Source organism: Vombatus ursinus, unplaced genomic scaffold, assembly GCF_900497805.2.
Source record: "Vombatus ursinus unplaced genomic scaffold, bare-nosed wombat genome assembly UNPS02014798.1, whole genome shotgun sequence".
Classification (NCBI taxonomy): Eukaryota; Metazoa; Chordata; class Mammalia; order Diprotodontia; family Vombatidae; genus Vombatus; species Vombatus ursinus.
Window position 1 is genome coordinate 68,215,127 of NW_020954576.1, and position 21,005 is coordinate 68,236,131.

A 21,005-nucleotide genomic window follows, 5' to 3' on the forward strand; every position below is an offset into this window, starting at 1 on the left:
GCCTTATTTATAGCTTTCTTTCTTCTTATTCTCCAGAAGTTAGACCTCTTCCTCACTACAGACAGTAGTATCACATTGCCTATCAAAATGTGCTCTCAGAAAAGGATCTGATATTATTCATTTACACCTTAGTGAGAATTAGTCTTCCTAAGTTTATACTGACTTTCATTTAGAAGGATTTTACTTGACTCTAACTCTGTTTTTGTTTGTTTGATTGGTTATTTTTGTTTTTTGGTTTTTTTTTTGGTTAGGAAATGGGATTAGGTGACTTGCCCAGGGTCACACAGCTGGTAAGTGTTATATGACTGAGGCCAGCTTTGAAGTCAGGTCCTCCTGAATCCAGGGCTGGTGCTCTATCCACTGCGCCACCTAGCTGCCCCTTGACTCTAACTCTGAAATGAAGCTTTTGATTCCTGTTAAGGAAATTCAAACATCCTCAAGTTGGTAAGTGAGTTATTTTGGAGATAGTGGTGACTTTCTGTAGTCTTTGTACTCCACCACCCAAGTGGCCTAAGCTTTATTCTGAAGCACTGCATATGAAGAGAGTAAAGAAAAAAAAGAAGGAAAAGAAGAAATTCATTACTTAATGTATAAATAAGATTCCCAATATTGGGTCATTGTGGTCAAGGCCCTAATTATTATTAATAGGGAATGAGTAGCATAAAGATTTCTATTTTGTTTTTGTTTAGGTCATGTCAAAATTTACACTGTATTATAGTTGAAAAACAGAGAAGGGGGGCAGCTAGGTGGCACAGTGGATAGAGCACCAGCCCTGGAGTCAGGAGGACCTGAGTTCAAATCCGGCTTCAGACACATAACACTCACTAGCTGTGAGACTCTGGGCAAGTCACTTAACCCCAAATGCCTCACCCCCCCAAAAAAAAAATCTAAAAAAGAAAGAAAAGAAAGAAAAAAAGAGGAGGAATCATGAACTATGGGTTCTAGACCTAACTCTATCATTAACTAGTTGCATAAGCTCTAAGTAAAATCAAAGTGCTAAGTTAGTGCTAATGTCTCTTCCAGCTAGGATTCTATGAAAACTTACACTTCCTGTTTGGATATATTTTGGTGTTTTAGAAGGAATACATATTTAGTCAGTAAAAAGTACAACTTCTTCCAATATTAGATATAATAAACAATCAAATAATTATGGGATATGGATTCTGGCCTTACTTAATTGTAGAATAACTGGGATCTTAAACTAAGTCTTTACTCTGATACAGGCTACATCTCCCATTGAGCTGAGATTAATTTGCAGTACCTCAGTGCCATAGAGCTACAAGCCCCACCCTGTGGAGTGGACAATTGTGATGTACACTTGGAAGGACTTTTAGATGACAATGATCTGCATAGTACTGTGATACATCATATTTTAAAAATTTGTGGTATTGAAAAATATACCACATAAATAATACCCTCAAATAGAATTTAAAGAAAGTTTTCAGGTTATCTCTTGCTTTTTGTATATAGTTCAAAGGAAATATATTTTCTTCATACATTAGTGGGAAGGAGAGAATCTGTTAAATTTGTTCACAATGACATGACCAGAAAAGAGAAGGGGGAGGTGAAAAATTACCAGTTAAAAGTCAACTCAAATCTTCTCATATTGAACCCTGATTTTGATTGATTAAAAGGTGCTCCTCTGAGGCTATAATTAAAGTGCATTAATTCAAGTCAGCAAGATACTATTTTCTTTGAACTAATGAGAAATTCAAATTATATACTTTTTTGAAAATTGTAGCTATTACTTCCAAATATATAGAGTAACTAAAAACAGTCTATGCCATTTTTACTTAAGAGAGGTCCATTTGGATTTAGTAACCAAACAAGAATGATTTGTAGTTAGCACATCAAGATACCAATCTTAGAAATGCTAGTCCAGGTTTACATTGTTACCATCAGAGCTGGGACAAAGCATTTGTGAACTCCAGGAAAGATCTAAAAAATTATGGTCCACATTTGTTAATGTCCACTGGAGATTTTGAATATTTACTCTAGCACATATAATTTGACAAATTATCATAAAATAAATACATGCTTGTCATCGAGAGTGGAATTTTTGCCATTAAAAAAGTATCTTTATAAAAGGCAAGATAAAAAAAAAGTGTTCTGTGTTCCATTGTCAATTCACCCCTTTCTTCTTCTCCATCCCCCTCCTCCAATCCTTGGCCCCAGCCTTTATTCAAATCAAGAAGACTTGGGTCCAAGTTCTGCTTGTGACATGCTAATTATGTGACCATGGGCCTGGAGTATCCTCAAAACTCAAAGATTGTTGATTTATATCAGATATGGATACTTTCCACACCTGACATCAGCTGCCTAACTTTCCTATTTGTAATTTTGGCTCTAGCTATTATATGCTATCTTTATATCTATGTCTGTATATATCATATAATATATATATCAAATACATATATACATAGATAGAGATACAAATGTCATTTTAAAGTTTGGAAAAAAAATTAAATGTATAACATGAGAACCCACATGAGAAAGTAGATACAGAGCCAGCATCTGAGTTGGGAAGACTTGGGTCCAAGTTCTGCTTATGACACATTCTAATTTTGTCACCGTGGACCTAGAGTAAAATCCCTAAGACTCTAAGTCAAAGACAGATTGTTGCTTTGTATCAGATGTTGATACTTTCTACACCTGGCATCATCCACATAGATGAAATCACAAGCCTAGATTAAAAAACAACAATGCTCCCCCCCAACAAAATCAACAGAGTTCTTGGGATTCAGATCCCAAATTTTCTGCTTATTATCTCAATAGCCTTGAACAAGCCAGTTCATCTCTGTGCACCTCAATTTCTTCCTCTCTAAAATGAGGGGATGGAACTAGAAGATGTCCAAGTTGCCTTCTAGTTCTAAATCCTATGATCCTGCATAGGTGAGCACTGCCCTTTCAAACTCTTCTTTTGGAGGGCTATGACCTTGCATCTCCTTACATATTACCTAAAATATATAGGATCTTTGTATCATAGAATGCAGAACAGAAGGGACCTGAGCAGTCATCTTCAAATGAGCCTCACCTCAAATGAGGTGTAACCACCTCATTTGGTTAGATACACTCTTCATTTGCTTAGAAATCTGTCACACATATCCCTCCTCCAACTCACAATAGGGCAAAGATGCATAGTGGTTAGAGAGCTAATCCTACAAGTACAAGAAAACCTTGGATTAAGTCCTAGCTGACAAATCCTGACCCTGTAAGCCTAGTCAAGTCACTGAAAGACTCTAAGCTTCAGAAAAGTTCAGATTTGCATTGGTAGAGAAAGTTTCTCACTGAGATCTCACCACAGTAATGAAAGTACAGGTATGGCAAAATATTATTAAAGTTATCATCATCATCATCACCACCAATTATTTTTAGTATATTACTATATACTATGTAATAATTATCATAATCATTAATGGTATAATTGTGACCATCACATCATAATGATAATGATTGCAACAATAATAGTAATAATAATAATAATAATTATGATATTGCTGTCTAAAGAATCACAAATTCTGAACTAATGAAGTCTTGAATGCTTGATAATGGGCCAATGGTCACATTCTAGAAACTGTTAAAAACCTTTGCTTAGAAACCTGTATGTTCTGTGCATTTCGGAATCAAGACAAACAACAGTAAAATAATACACCAATATGAGTAACTGGCAAATGTTAAATTTCTTGAAGATTAAAATTCATCAGCTGCTGCTTTCTCTACCCTTGGTTAATATTGTGGACATAGTAAGGCCAGGAAAGGGAAAAATAGCTGTTTTCCTTCTGTACTATTAAGCTTCTCAAGTAAATTCACACTTGGCTACAGTGAATGTCACCCATCTGCAGGGAGTGTCAACACAAATCTTCAGAATAATTTTTTTAATGCCACCTACTGAAAAATCTTAGTGCTCCATAGCTCTAAAAGAGCAGTTGAAGTCCTATGGTAAAACCTTATAAATCACTGCATTTTTAACTGTTTTATTTGTTTATAGATATATATTCTGTGTGAATATACATTTTATGTCTCTAAGAGGATCATCCATTGTTCTCTGCCTATTTAATAATTCATCTGTTCTTAACAAATGTGCTTATATTAGTTTAAAAGGATGACTTCAGCATTCTTATCAAATTATATCTAAAAAGGAGAATATTTTTCAAATTTTTATGAATCAAATTTGTCAGAGCAATACTCCTAAATTTGATTCCTGAACAAATATCAGTCCTGAAGACATGTTTCTGAATATTTAACTCTAGACATTACATCTTCTAATTATTTTAAAAAATATTAAGTTGGATAATTGGGCATCAAAGTGGCATAGTACATAGAATGCTGGGTCTGGAGACAGGAAGACCTGAGTTCAAATCTAGTCTCAAACACTGACTAGTTATGTGACATTGGGGAAGTTACTTAACCCTGTTTGCCTCAGTGTCCTCATCTGTAACCTGACCTGGAGAAGGAAATGCAAACCACTCCAGTATCTTTGCCAAGAAAATTCCCAAAGGGGGTCACTGAAAAATTTTTGTCTAAACAACAACAAATTTGAGTAATCTCTTTGTGATGTGAGGTTAGCTTATTATTGGGGAAAATGCTGGTCACTGAAATGTTTGGGGTTTTACTAAGACTTCTGTGAAACTAGGAGTTCTTGTTTACTATATGAATGACTGGAAATAAACCTACCATTTGTAGGGATTAAAAATAGGATAATTTGCATAATAAATATTACTTTAGTATGTCATAGAATCTCTTTAATTTACCTTCAATCAATTTTCTTTAATTATATAATTGGGTTAGAGAGAAGAATACTATGGCAATATAAAAGATTGGAGAATGGGGTAAATAATATCAGCCTTCTGGAACGGTAACGTTTAAGGAACTGAAGATTTGTGAGTCATTCCTTGCCTGCTAGCATGTTTTTGGGCTAGTCTCAAAAGAGGGCTATAATCTTTGCCCTCCATGCATATCACCTATAGATTTATTGGATCATAGTATCATAGAATGCAGCTTTCCAAGGGCCCTTAGTGGTCATCTGTTCTAACCGCATCATATTTTAGATGAGGAAACTATGGCACAGAGAGGTTAAGTGACTTGCATGGGTCTTTTAACCAGAGCCAATAAAAGAATAAAACAATACCTAAAAGAACATCTACTTTGTGGACTATATGACAGAAGCTTCTTCTAAAGAAAGGAATGATTTAATAAGTTTACAGATTCCCTTTGAACTTAGGAGTAGGAGAACAGACAGTTCAGTTGTTTTCAACCCATGGATTCTTTTCCCCTTTTGAGTTAAGTGGTTCATTTAGCAAAACAGGTTCTAAATGCTGTCCAAGTCCTCGCCTCTATGGTGGCCAACATTAGGAAGGTAAAGAGCTGGTGCAGGCTCTCAGTGCCACTACTTTTCTCTCTCACACTTCTGTCACAGGCAACAATCTCTGATCTTCTCTCTGATTTTTCCCAGCAGTTGATGCTACCCTTCTCCCCAGGATTACATTTGAATTTATTTTGTATTTATGTGTATGTCTACATGTTATCTCTTTAAATAGAATGAAAGCTTTTTGATGGTAAGAACTGTTTCATTTTTGTCTCTATCTCCAGAATTTGGTTCACAGTAGACATTTAATAGATGCTATTTGATTGATTGACTAGAAGATCAACAAGATTTTCTCATGTTAATCATCATCTTGTCCCCTATTTTGCTTTATGTCCTTGAAATTTCCTATCTCTCCTGCCTGGCCAAAAATTATGTCACATAATTAGAAATGGACTGATCAAGCAAGGGTAGAGCAGATGTGGAACATTATTCTCTTCTGCCAATTATTATCTTATCTCCCATGTCCCTTTGTACCCCTGAGTTCCTTATTTCTGCTGCCTGGTCAACAAGTATGTCACTTCCTTCTCTGTGTCTTCTAATTAGCAACTGAATATGGCCGCTGACTCCCTTCTCCTCTGTTTCAAAAGCTACAGAAAGAGGGGAAGATGGAGTGATGAGGCAAGTGGAGCTCAGTAAGGTTTATCAGTTTGCTAAAGGTCACACAGGTTGTTAGTGGTGGAGTCCAAATTATGCCCTACACTTTCTGATTCCCCATCCAGTGTTCTTTTCATTAAGACACAATGCCAGTGCAAACCCTAGGAATTTTTAATCAGTCATAATCGGAAAAAAAGCCTATCTCTAGAATTTGCTTCAATTCTATCCTTTTGTCCTATTATTATCCACATTGCTATTTATGCTGGTAGAGTCTGAGTTGATTATCGTATTCTAAATGTGCTCTCGACTTTGATAGTCTGTATCTGAAATTCTGTTAGTTTCTTGTGAAGTTACATCTGCTTGTGTTCTCATTTACCCTCAGATAATAAATTAATTTGATTACTCAATCAGCATATTTTTTACAAGTATACATTTTGATAATAAATTTGGAGGATGGAATTCTCCTGCAAGCACGCTAATAATGAATTCCCTCACTGCATTTGATTGATTTGTTGATTGAAGAGGGAGTTAGGTGACCAAGTCCAAACCAGTATATTACTTTCTCAATTGCACCATGCTCAGGAAAGCTCCAATCAAATTTCTAAAACTCCAATAAAGCAAAGCATTTTGAAAGTACCAAGAAATAGAATAACTCCCTCCAAATTCTGAAATCTCAAATGTCACTGACTTTTCTCCTTCCTAAAAATGAGTTGCTATGGCAATGATGACAGATTTGACATTATTCTCAAAGATAATTTTCAAATGATGCATGACCTAAGGAAATTAGTTCTTCCTTAGCACTGAAGTGTATGTTTTCTCAAGCAGCAAACACATTGAGTATTTCTTGCACACTCAAAAGCTAGAGAACAGGAACTCTTCTCAGAAAATTTCTGATATATCTGCCTCTAGAAATAGGCACAGAATCACAGAATTTCAGAGTGTAAGGGGCCTTTGAGGGTCTTGTCATTCCATTTATACAACAAAAAGTCCCTCTACAACATACTTGACAAGTGTGCATCCAACTTTTGTGCGAAGATTTCTAGTGAGGGAATCCACTACATTCCAGGCAGATCTGAACATTTTCACTTGTGGACATTTCTTACTATCAGGAAGCTTTTCTTAAAATTAAGCCTAAATTTGCCTTTGCGGAGCTTTCATGGATTGTTCCTATTTCTGCCCTTCAGGGTCAAACAGAACATGCCTAATTGGTCTTCCATATGACAATCCTTCAAATACTAGAATAAAGCTAACATATTCTTCTTGAGTCTTTTTTTCTCCAGGTTTAATAGTCTTAGTAACTTCAATTTATCTTAATCTGGCATGATCTCAAGGTCATTCATCTTGTAAGCTACCTTCATTTGTATACTCTATAGTTTATCAATGCCCTTCTAAAAATCCCTAGAGTGGCTTCTAGGATTGTATACTATACTCCACATGTGATCTGCCCAGGGCAGAATATTAGAAGGTAATTACTTCTGTATTCCCAGACACTATTCCTATCAATGCAGTCAACTTCCCATTACCATGTTTTGAGAGCCATGTTGCATTATTGATTCATATTGAATTTATAGCCCATTAAAACAACCAGATTGTTTTTCACACAAACTGCAACTTAATCACTTCTCTACCACCACGTACTTCTTTTTGTTATTTTTAATACCTTTTGCATTTACTTCTCCATCATTTCAACTGAAAAACTGTCTTCCACCAGATTAAATCTTCTCTTGCGACCAAGAAAAAACAGTCTAGCAAAAGCATGAAATACAATGACCATATGTGATAATTTATGTATCATTTGTCCACATAATCCTTCTCCTCACCTCTATGGTGGGGGAGAATTGTTTCTTCATCTGTTTTCCAGTATCCTTGTTGGTTTTTCAGTTACTTAGTTTGATTTTCTTACAGTCAACTAGGTCCAGAAGCATTTATTAAATACCTAATATGTGGCAGGACTGTGCTAAGTGCTGGTGATCTTTTAATTTATATTGTAGTCATTATGTATCTTGTCCTCTCTGCATTCCTCACATAAATATTCCCGTGTTTTTCTAACTTCCATTTATTCATCCTTTCTTACTACACAATAACATTCCATTATATCTATACACTGTATTTTTCAGTCATTCCCAATTAATGAACAACCACTTTATTTCTGATTCTTTGCAAAAGAATCAAGTAGCTATGATTATTTTTATCTATCACTCATCTATTACTATCTTTGATCATATGTATATGTGTATATGTATATATATATATATATGTATGTATGTATATATCCAATAGTAGAATTACTTCGTGAAATAGTACGGACAATTTAGCCCCATTGCTTTTTTCAGAATAGAACCAGCACCACTGCACATTGCTGTCTCTGCCAAAGCAAAATCCTGCACGATTTGCTTTTAATGAAGCCATTGTGGATATTTGTGTTCATTTTCCTTTTCTAGATGCTCACTAACTATGTCTTTAATTATACCCTCTATTTTTTATATATTTGATTAAGTATCTGAGTATTCTTTTTTAAAGTTTCAATGATACATTTTGTCATTTTAAATGGTCCATAACTTTCTTCCCTACCTACTCTTTGTAACAAAGAAAGAACATTTAATAAAAAGCATCCACCACAATATTTGCAACTGATCACATATACTAAATTTTATAACTATAGACCCCCACTTCTCTATTGAGAGGAAGGAGGTGTTTTTTATCATCAGCATTTTGAGACCAAGAGTGGGCATTACAATTAATCAGACTGTGTCTGCCTTTTGGTCTTGTTTTTACTTATAGTAATCATTATGAATATTGTTCTCATGGTTCTACTAACTTCACTCTGCATCACTTCTTACAAGTCTTCCCATGTTTCTCTGTATGACTATATTTATCATTTCGTAGAATTGGGTATTGCATCATAGATTTGGCACTTAAAGTGACCTTAGAGGTAATCTAATCTAATTTCTTCTTTTCAAGAAAATTGAGGCCCAGAGAGATGAAGACTTGCTCAGCTATACAAAGAGTAGTAAAAACTAAGATTTGAACTTGAGATCTGTGACTCCAAATTCATTACTCCTTCCATTTCTTATGGCATAATAATATTCCATTATACTTACCTATTATGATTTGTTCAGTCATCCCTTGATGTATGAATACTCATTTTGCTTCCAAATTTGCCCTCTACAAGAAATGTTGCTAAGAATATTCTGATACATGTGTAGTCTTTTTTTCTTGTCTATTACCTCTTGGGGGTCTATGCCTAGTAGTAGGACTATTGGGTCAAAGGGTATGAACGGTTTAGTGACATTTATCACATAATTCCATTTTATTTTTAGAATTTTTGGTGAATGCATAGCTCTCTCAACTGTTTTAGTGTACTTGCAATAATATAATCTAGAATTTTATTGAGAATCAAAGTAAAGCACACTGGCCTATGATTTCCTAATAACTGTATTTTCTTTCCTGTTTTGAGAATCAGGACAACATTTGACTTACTTTTGTTCTGTGGCACCTTTTCCATTCTCAACCTTCTTTATAAGATATTTATGATCATGGTTCTTCTTACTCACAATCACCTTTAGAATACCTGGCTTGTAGCTTAAATCCTAGATCCTTAAATTCTGGACTCTTCTCTTTTATGTTTACCTTCTACCTACTCTGTAAATATCCTCTATGTTCCTACTTATTTAATAATAAATCATAAATAAAATATATTATACATATAATATTTACCTTGACATTGTAATATAAATTCACATATTAAAAATAAACATACAATTTATATAAGTATATAAATTATGATATATTAACAATAAATATAATAAAATAAATAAATATAATAATAAAAATAAAATAAAAATAAATTAGAAAAAATAAATGCCATCTCTTCGACTTGACTAAAACGTCTTTGAGAGTGGAAGCTGTTTTGGCCTTTCTTTGTATTCCTCCCACTTAACATAGTGCCTGGCACATAGTAAATGCTAATTAAATGCTTATTCATTGATTCAACAGGTTGACTCAGATTTGAAAGCTTTATATAACCTTTTGAGTGAATAGGCAACTTGTACTGGACTAGAAGGTAATAAAATCCTAATTTTCACATATTGAAATTCTGTTTCTGAAGATAATGATGTCATTTTTGTAAATTTTAAGAGGGATCTTCCCACCTACTTATCCTCTTATTTCACCTCTAAGGGGTTGGGGGTGGGGATGATATCAAAGACAAAGGTCTTTAAAACAAACAAACAAACAAGTTTTTATTGATGGCTTTGTATCTGAGATCATCATAATTTTCCCCAGCATTCCTCCCCCTTCCCTTGTAAATGTGTTTCCATATAAGAAATAGTATTTTTTAAAGACAAAAATAATAAGAAGAAAATTTACCATAACCAAGCATTGAAGAAGTCTGTAAACATGCACCATACCTATGGATCTCCTGCCTCCATGAAGGGATGGTCAGGGAGTGTTCTCTCCAGTCACTTCTTTTGTACTATGTTGGTTATTTATAATTTTTGTAATACTCACTTTTTGTGTGTGTGTGCACATGTGCATGCTATTGTAGTCATTGCATATATTGTTTTCTTGGCTCTGCTAGCTTTACATAAGTTCACATGAATCTTTCTAAACTTCTCTGTATTCATCATAATCATAATTTCTTAGAGCACAATAATAATTTGTTACATTCATGTACCACAATTGGTTTAGCTATTGCCTAGTCAATGGACATCTCCTTTGCTTCTAGTTATTTGTTATCACAAAAAGTACTATTCTAACTACTTTGGTATATGTGGGGACTTTCTTCTTATCAACAGATTTTGAGGGGTATAAACCCAGTTATGGCATCTCTGGATCAAAAGGTATGGACATTTTAGTCACTTTATTTGCATAATTCCAAATTGCTTTCCAGAATGGTTGTATAAGTTTTTAGCTCCACCAACAATGTGCCAGTCTGCCTTTTGATTGTTGCTATTGTTTAGTATCTTTGCCATTTTGTAGGGTGTCAGGTGAAATTTCAAGATTGTCTAGATTTGCATTTATCTTATATTTAACTATTTGAAGCATTCTTTCATGTGGGTAATAACACTTTGCAATTCTTTTTAAGACTATTTGTTCATATCCTTTGACACTTATCAGGGAATAGCTATTGATCATATCTCTCTCTGTCCAAGTTTATATATTTTGAATACAAACCTTTATTTGAAAAGATAATTTTTTCCTGATTTCCTTCTTGTCCTAGGCACACTAATTTCCTCTGTGTAGAAGTTTTTCAGTTTTTTGTAATCAAAGTTATCTGTTTTATCTTTTTTTAATGCCTCCATCCCTTGTTTGATTAAGAATATATTCCCTATCAATCACTGTGAAATGTATATAATCTGATTCACTTCTAATTAGTTTTTCTAAAAAGATCTTTAATATTAAGGTCATGTAATGATTTAGAATGTACTATAGAATATAGTATAAGATGCTGCTCTAAGCCTAATTTCTCCCAGACTGCTTCCCAGTTTTCCCAGCAATTTTAATCAAATAGAAAGTTATTTCCTAAGTAATTTGATTTCTGTTTTATCAAGCAAATTTTTGATTATTGAGTTTTATTGTTTTTGATTCTCCTATGTCTAATCTATTCCATTGAATTACCGTCTCTCTTTTTTTAACCAATATGAGATAGTTTTTGATGACTTGCTACTTTATAATACAGGTTGAGGTCAGGAAATACTACACTCCCTTTTTATCATTTCCCCTGATAATCTAGATCTTTAGTTTTTCCAAATAAATTTTGTTATGATTTTATTACATTTTATCAATTATCTTTTTGATAATTTCATTATTATAGCATTAAAATATAAATTAACTTTGGGAGTATTATCATTTTAATTATGTTGGTACTGCCCAGACATGAATACTGAATATTTCAATCTTTTCCATGCATAGAATTAATTTGCTGGTGAAATTTGGATTCAGTCAAAGGGCCTCACTTGAGGATCTAAAGGGCCACATGTGGTCTTAAGGCTGCAGGTTCCCCACCCCTACATACCTTTTAAACAAGAGATTCTACTCCCAGATATATATCCCAAGGAGGTCAGTGATAAAAAGAAAGGCCCAATGTACAATGAAATAATCATAGCAATACTTTCATGGTAGCAAAGAATTAGAAGCAAAATAGATTTCCAAATAGATTAAAGAATGCCTAATCAAATTGTGACATAGTGGTATAATGGAATATTACCGTGCTGTAAGATATTATGAATATGTTGACAGTGAAGTAGGTCTTACATGAATTTATGCAAAATAAAGCAAACAGAACCAGGAAAAATAATATGCACCATGACTGCAACAATATAAATAGAAAGTACAATAGCATCTAAACAACTGAAACTTTATGCTATAAAATTATAATGACCAAGCTTGCCCCAAAGAATGGACATGAGAAAGTATCTCTCCTCCCTCTCTTTTTTTTTTTTTTGCAGAAGTGGGGGACTATTGACATGGAACATTACATATATCATCATATTTTTTCAATATGTTGTTAGTTTAGCTGAAAAATTTCCTCCTATTTTTTATACTTTATTATAAGGAATGACTCTAAGTGAAGGGAGAAGTGGAGCAAAACCTTGGCAAACATATCAAATATAAAAGCAGAAACCATCAATAAAATGTATTTTTAAAAGCAAACCTGCAATATATATTTTTGGGAGAGCATAGCATTAGATAATAAGCCTATCTTCAGATCAAAATATAGTTCTAACGTTTTCCTATCTTCATTTTAAAACTCCTCTGCTCTGAAGAAATAAAACATCTATAGAAAAGTGAGCAAATAATAGCAGAAGCCTCTATTAGCAGGGGGACATAAAAGCACAATTTTCTGAATACTTTTAAATCACTTCCAAGTACATGTTCTTTCCAAATTCATAAATACTTTAAAAAATGGCCATATGGCTTACTAAAGATGAACCAAATTGTCTTTGCATATTTGGGGTTATAAGCATCTTTTAAATGGAAACTGTCTTTATCCTCATGCTTAATAAAAACAGCTTTAAAATGCTTTGAGTGTTTGAAATTTGAACAATAAAAAGAGAAGACTTTAGTCTAGCTTGTTAATTTTAAAAGACATTTATATGTGCTAACACTCATGGTCTTGCCCATGTCCTCAAGTATTTCACATTATTAAACTCATTCTATGGAAACTTCTTAATTGGGAATGTTAGAAATGATCGAGAATAATCGAACTATTATCATATTTCTAGTAGTTATACCAGGTTTAAAGCAGTTTATAAGGTTATGAAATTTGCTTCAAATCTGAGTTACAAGTAACTGAAGTTCCATTACATATTATGGTACTTTCATCACATATGTTGTGTAGCATATAACAGTTTTTGTTCATTACGTATTTTCTAACAGCAAAGAATAAATTTATACCAACAAACATAAATAATATCGAGCTTAATGTCAGCAGAATAAATTTATTAATGATTTTTTCCCAGATCATAATATATTTCATTACAAAAACATTTTACTTAGATTTTCCCAGAGTTCTTGTCATTAATCTGGTTTTTGCTACTAAAATGCAAAATGTTTTAGCTCTATTTTTTCTTAAATTATCCACAGTGATTTAAAAAAAAAGATAGATGTATTCTAGCAACATATCACACTTTGCAAAGAAAAAAAAACCTGCGAGTCCATTATAAATTATATAGCTTCAATATTGTCACTGAGCTCTGTGATTTCAATAAATCATAAGAATGAGAAGCTGTGTGGTATAGATAGCATGGCAGCCTCCAAGCCAGGAAAAAAGTTATAACTCCGATAGATATTTGCTATGTGATCCTGGGCAAGTCTTTGATTTCTCAGTGGTGTGGTCAGCTGATTATAAGTTGTAGAGATGATGCTGACTTGCATTGGTAGAGCAAGTTTCCTCCTCCAGGAGATCCCTATACCAATGAAATCATATGTCCAGTCCCCTGGACATATGATAATGAAGCTGACAGATTGCCCAGCCATCAATTGCTTTTAAGTAAATATAAACTTAAAGGTTTCTGATTTTGACACTTTCATTTTATTTTGCCATGTTTACTCAATTTTAGAATGGATCATATTTCTTATGCATATTAACACATTAATTACCTGAGAGATAAAATTCTTAAAGATAGCAGTATATCCTTTCTATACATAAACATATTTAAATTAGTTGTTCAATTGTGGAATTGTATTTAAAAGGCTTTGAATTGGTATTTAATCAGTAATAGTTCCAACAAGAGATTCTGAGACACCTATCTGTCTGGGATATATCTCATTAACAGAAATCATAACTTATGGGAAGTACCATGATATTAAGTGGCATAAGCCCTGGTGCAGTCAGACAACTTGGTTGGATTTAAGTAGAATTTAAGAAAGAGTTTATATGAATTTTACATTTTATAAAAAAGAATTTAAGAAAGAGTTTACATGAATTTTACATTTTATAAAAAAGAATATTGACTCCAACTTCTACTAGGAGGAAACCTTTGGTAAGTTGTTTAACTTCACTCTCTGACTGGCTCATAGATTTTCGTGCTGGGTGAAGACATAGGTCATCTAATGCAAACTCATGATTTAGTAGATGAGGCAAATGAGGCCCAAAGAGGTTAAATAAGTCACCCAAGGTCATACAGGTAATTAGGGACAGGGACAGGATTTGAATCTAGGTCTCCTCACTGGACATTCAGCCCTTTTTGTGATACCATAATTCTTCTCCCCGATTACCAGTTTTATCATATGTTAAATGTATTAATACATACTTTTACTCACCATACGAAGTTATTATGATTGAAGTATGTTATATGCTACACAACATGAATTAAAAGTAAAGTTCTGTTTAAAATAATTGTTCATGTCTTTAGAAAGCTGAAATTTACTCCCGGATCTCTTTAACTGATTCCTCTTCTATAGATATGCTTGTTTATTTCAAGTCACTTTGCAAATATTTATTAAATGTATTCCAGGTACAGTGCTAAGGATGGATGATACAAAGAAAAGTGAAAAACACTGTCTTTGCCTTCATAGAGCTCACATAAGAGGAAAGACAACATATAAGCAACTATGTGCATATCAGACCTATGCAGAGTAGATGGAAAGGGAAGGGTGAGAGGGAATTGAGTTGAAGAGAAGATGGGAAAGGCCTCTTGCAAAAGAAGAGAAACAAGCAGTGAAGATTAATGAGGTAGAATGTTTCTTTCAGGTTTGGGGAATAAGCCAGTTAGAAGGCATTGAGTCAGGAGATAGAGTGCAATATAAGAGGAACAGCAAGGAGGATAATGGGGTTTCATAGTAGAGCATGTGAAGGGGAGTAAAGTATAAGACAACTGGAAAGACAAGAAGAGACAAGATTGTGAATGGTTTTAGATACTAAACAGAACATTGTATAATTGATCCTGGAGGAAATAGGGAGCCACTGGAGTTTATCGGGGTGGGGAGGCAACATGGTTTTAGACCTTTGCTTTAGAAAAATCACTTACACAGTTGAATAAATGATAAATTGATTAGGAAGGGACTTGAGGAAGGGAGATCAACCAGAAGGCTATTACAGTGCTCTAAACAATTTTTTATTCATTCTAATGTTTTCTCTGGGATGTTTTGCCTTCTTCTTATAAGTGCTTTGATTATCTAGAAATGAACCCCAAAATAGGATGTAGGGTAAACCAAATGACGTCCATGTTCCTTTCAGCTCTAATTCCTTGGGCTTTGTGATTTGATTACATAACATGACTTTATTATCCAAGCACAATCTTACAGTTTTATTGTTGTCATGATTATATATTGATCAAATCAGGTTTTTAAAGATAGAGCCTAAACGTCAAAGTGTTTCAACCCTTCAGAAATGAGAATGACTATCACCCTTGAATCTTAGAAGAAGGCCCAGTATAAGTCTCTACAGTGTTTATTATGCTTCTTCAACTACATTTCATGTTCCTGGATGGTCAGTATTGTGCCTGACATTTGTTTTTATTACTCAAGGACTTTAAACTGTATAGATTCTCAATTAATAGAAGTGTATTTGGACTTATGGACATAGAGACATATGAACAGGCATAGTAACTGGACTTGTGATTTCATTAACAGCAAATTCTGTCTACCTTCTCTGTAACTTAGAGTTTCAAATGCCTGTTGCATTGAGAAGATTAACAATATGGTCAGGGATATAGATTATATATCAGTGGCAGGACAGATCTTCCCGGCTTCAGGTTCAGTTCTATATAGCCTCTGATATTGCCCTCTTCATTTTCAGAAGTTGTCTTTTAGGTAAAGCAATCCTGAATCAGCCAAAATGTCAAGGAATGATCTACTGTATAGACAAGGTTTTGAAGGTTAACTCTTTTCATTATTAGACATTCCTATTTTGCCTATTTGGGATACAATCTTTCTAGACTGTATTTCAAGTTCCCTTGTGTGTTAAAATGAAGATCCTGGATATAAACTTTTATTGATGATTTTGCATCATCATTACAGTCACCAATTGGTCTGTGCTGTAATACATTCAAGCAATATTAAGAGGCGATTAATTTGAATTAATTTGCATCTGACACCAATTTCTTTTAACATTCTTTTCTTTCCTCTCCAAAGAAAAGTTTCTTCTTCTCTTGCTGTCAACTATTATTTCAATTGATTTAAAAGCCAGTTATTAAGTGACTACTATGTAAGACTCTGTGCTAGTAGCTAAGGAAACAAAAATACAAACACAAAAATACACAGAAAAATATCTGGCCTCAAAGACCTTATATTTGTCATGCTGATTATTGTGACCCGTGCTTAATTCAGGCTAGTTCTCTGGTACTTTAGGTCTAATATTGGAATGCAATGAGATACTTATAGATCATTCTATAGTGAACAAAAATAGGTTTACTCAGCAATAGTAAGGAAGGAATGATATTCAGGACAACACATTGATTCATCTGAGCACAACTTCCCAAGGTTGTTCATGCTGCCAGTCCATAATTAGTATCAGAGAGGGAACAGGAGCTCCTGGTGGCTTTTGATATTGGAGAATAAGACTCTGCATCAACAAGCTGAGCCAATCAAACCTCAAAGAGAATTTCTTTTTAAAAATTAAACTTTATTTTATTTTCAGATCTTCATTTTCTCCCTCTCATTCCCATCCCCTTTGAGAAAGGATAAAAGACAACACCTATTAGAAACATGTGTATTCAAGCAAAACAAATTACTATATTAATCATGGCCAAAAAAGATATCTTAATTTGTACTCCACATCCATCACCTCTAGAGGTGGGCTGCGTGTTTCATCACCAGTCTTCTGGAATTGTGATCATTGTATTGGTTACAGTTCTTAAGTCTATCAAAGTTGTTTGTGTTTACCATATTGTTGTCATTTTATTAATTGTTTTCCTGGTTCTTTTGACTCTGTATCAGTTCAGTCCACTTTTTCTGAAATCATTGCCTTCAACATTTCTTTATAGAACAATAGTATTCCATCATATTCATATGCTGTCACTTGTTCAGCCATTCCCCAACTAATGGATACCCCTTCAGTTTCCAACTCTTTGTCACCTTAAACAGAGCTGTAATAAATATTGTTGTACATTTGCGTCCCTTTCCTCTTTCTTTCATTTCTTTGGGGAATGGACCCAGCAATAGCAATGTCACTAAGTGAGACAGTTTGACACAGTTTAATAGCTTTTTAAAAATTTTATTTTTTATTTATGGATTAAATAAGCATTTCCATAAGATAATAAAATTTTTAAAAATTTCACATGAAACTGCAAATCCATTATGTACAACTTGCTATTCCTTTTAAATACATAACAAAGTTATCATGTAAATTTCTTTTTTCTCCCTCCCACCCCCCCAAGATGGCAGTTTAATAACTTTTGCTTCTAATTTACTTTCCAGAATGGCTGGATCAGTTCAGAGCTCCATAAATAGCATATTATTGCAATTATTTTTCCCATAACTCCTCCAACAAATATCATTTTCCTTTTTCTTTTTGGAGGGGGGTCTAAATCACCTATCTGATACATATCATGTAGTACTTCATAGTAGTTTTAATTTATATTTCTCTAAGTATTAGGGATACAAAGAATTTTTTTTTTCATATTGCTTTTGATGGCTTGGATTACTTTTTCTGAAACTCCCTATTCATATCCTTTGACAACCTATCAATTAGGGGAATGGTTCTTATACTTGAAAATATGTATTGGTTCCCTATCAATCTTAGAAATGAGGTTTTTAGAGAAACTTGCTACAAAAGCTCACCCACCCCCCCAATTTCTGATACTCTTCTAATTTTAGATGAATTGATTTTGCTTATATAAAAACTTTTAAAAATTTTACATAATTAAAAGTGTCCATTTTACTTCCTGTGAATTTTTCTTCCCCTCTCCATAGACCAAACAGGTAGTTTATTTTTTTTAAATAATTATATATTTAATATGCCCTTTGCTTTTAAAAAAAAAACAAGGTTTAAAGTAAATATGTCAGAGTACTTAATAAATTAGATTACTTAAATAAGCTAATACTAATTTATTAGTAAAGCTTTTATAGTACTTACAAAGTTGTATCTAAAATATATATTATTCCAAATTAACAAGAGTTCCTTGAAGATAACATAATAATTTATGGTAGCCTACATATGCTGTTGTAGTAAAGGCTGGGTCCACATGTTCAGTATGAATCCTGTTTTTAGGATTTCAAAATTATCAGCCTTAAAATATGAAAGCAGATTAAAATTTTTTCATAAAAATTCTCAGTCTGGTAACAAGATCTTTACACTTTACTATTTTAAAAGTCTACTTAATATTGTAGGAGTATATGTGTGTGTGTGTAGACATATACTTATACGTAGATACACACATACATGCACTGAATATTTTGAAATAATTTTCCCCATGTAACAAATTGTTATCAATTTCAAATATGAAATTTGGAAATAAATTAATTGATCATATGCTTAAAACTATTCTTAAGTGACTATCATGTTAAAAAGCAGGTAAAATGCACAAAACTTTTAAATATGAACTTTAATGTACATAAAATTCAATATATATGTGTGTATATATATGTGTGTATATGTATATATGTGTATATGTAAATACATATGTATAGACATACACACATACACATATACATATGCATACACACACATATATGTATATATATACATAAAATCAATAAACTGGACCTCTTCACTGCTGGATATGTTAATACATAAGGAATTATATGCCCCCAATTGCATATAATGAGGTGTATATCCAAGGCTTCCACTAACAAGTGAACCAAACCAAAATGGTTTGGTAACATTACCAGAAAACTCCCCAAAGAGTACCTTAATTTCTACAGGTTTGGGAGTTGTTATATGTGGAAAAGAATTAAGAGGTACTAAATTCCTTGTGACTATTAAAATACATTTTAAACATAAAAAACAATTTAAACATTGCATAGTTGCAGAAAGCCATTTTCTTTAAAAAATTCACATTCATTCTAATTTTGCTTTTTAATGACTTTTATTATTTCCTATTTCATTCTCTCCTAGATTTAGGCTGAAAAAATAATAATATTGATAATCTTTCATGGGCTTCACAAACAATACTTGTAAAAATTTCTCTAAATGGGTGTTTATTCTTTGGATCATCTCCAGTGTTACAGGTAGATATATATTTTAAAACATTTCATGAAAAGTTCATTTTTATCAAAAGAGACAAAATATTCAAATACCCCAAGTTTTTGTTTACACATTTAAGACAGAATCTCAACCACCAATTTGGGTACCCATAATTCATACTGCTGTGCATAGAAACATAAAAGGCAGGAAAATTTTAAAAAAGGGAAAACATCAGCTGTTCAATTGAATTCTTGGCTTTCCTTTTTTATAGTGTGCCATTTCAAAAAAAAATTTTTTTTAAATGTTCATAGCTAACTTTCTGTATGACAATAATAGAATGTTTTGGCACATTAACATTGTGATACAATATATGTTATGTTAAAAAATTTAAACTCATCCATTAATCAATATTCTTATTTGTGGTGCATCCTCTTATTTTATAGTTACTTAAATCTAACACCCAGGTTTGGAACTGATTTACAGTAGTAGCAATCACAGATTGCAATAATATTGCACCAAAGGGAAAAAACTGCATCTTGGCAATTTTACAGTTCAATGTTTTCTGGGTATCTCTATTATTTGTATGCTTCTTTGAATCTTTTTTTTTCTATGCAAAAATATATTTTTGCTTTCTTCACTCTTGTTGAGATTTTTCTACAGTACCTTTACATTCATACATATCCAACTGTTATGCCACCAGCAAAAACAAACAAACAAACAAACAAACAAACACCGGGTACCAAGAATGAACTTAAAGAAATTTGGGGATTTATATTGATAAACCCCATTATGGACTAGTAGTTGAGTGACCAAGTTTGCCAAGAAAGTAATTCCTACTCCAGAGCCAAAACTACCTCATGATCTATCAAAAGTCTATCACAAACCAATGGATAGTACAATTAGTGTGAGAAACAACTGTAGATTGTTGTCAAAATCTACTTTAGCATGATTTTTATCAAGAAAGACTGCCACATATTACATTACACTGAACAGTTTTCTTTTAAATTTATGTGAATATCCCAGATACCTGTCAATGTAGGGGTATAATAATACAATCACAGCTGAAGCTTTACCACAGCATGGTGATATCCACCATGCTGAAGAAAAGATGCTTGAAATCACATCAGGTGGAAAGAGTGTGACATTTCTCTGAATCTGAAATAGATTTAATACTAGTGCAAGAAACAATCCAATGAAAAACAAAACTTCTCTACAAATCATCAAGTTTATACTCCAACTAGGGACAGAAGAAATATATGGCCCACACTTTGGGGGTGCAAATGATACTGTTTCTCTCTCTGCCCTAGTTTCATAAGTTCAATAATTTCAAACAATCACAGTAGATAATAGACTTTTCATCAGAACTTCATCTTGTCCTTAATTAGACCCTACAACCTCCCTCCACCCCAGCTTCCACTATTTCCTCAACCAGTCCTTCCTTCACTAGGCTGTGCTGAGATGCCCTCCTCTCTTTCC

General features: G+C 33.2%; 1 pseudogene; it reads right to left on the reverse strand.

Moving 5' to 3' along the window:
- Window positions 1-20,081: 20,081 nt before the first annotated feature.
- LOC114049461 lies at window positions 20,082-20,510 on the reverse strand (annotated as a pseudogene).
- Between the last annotated feature and the right edge of the window lie 495 nt (window positions 20,511-21,005).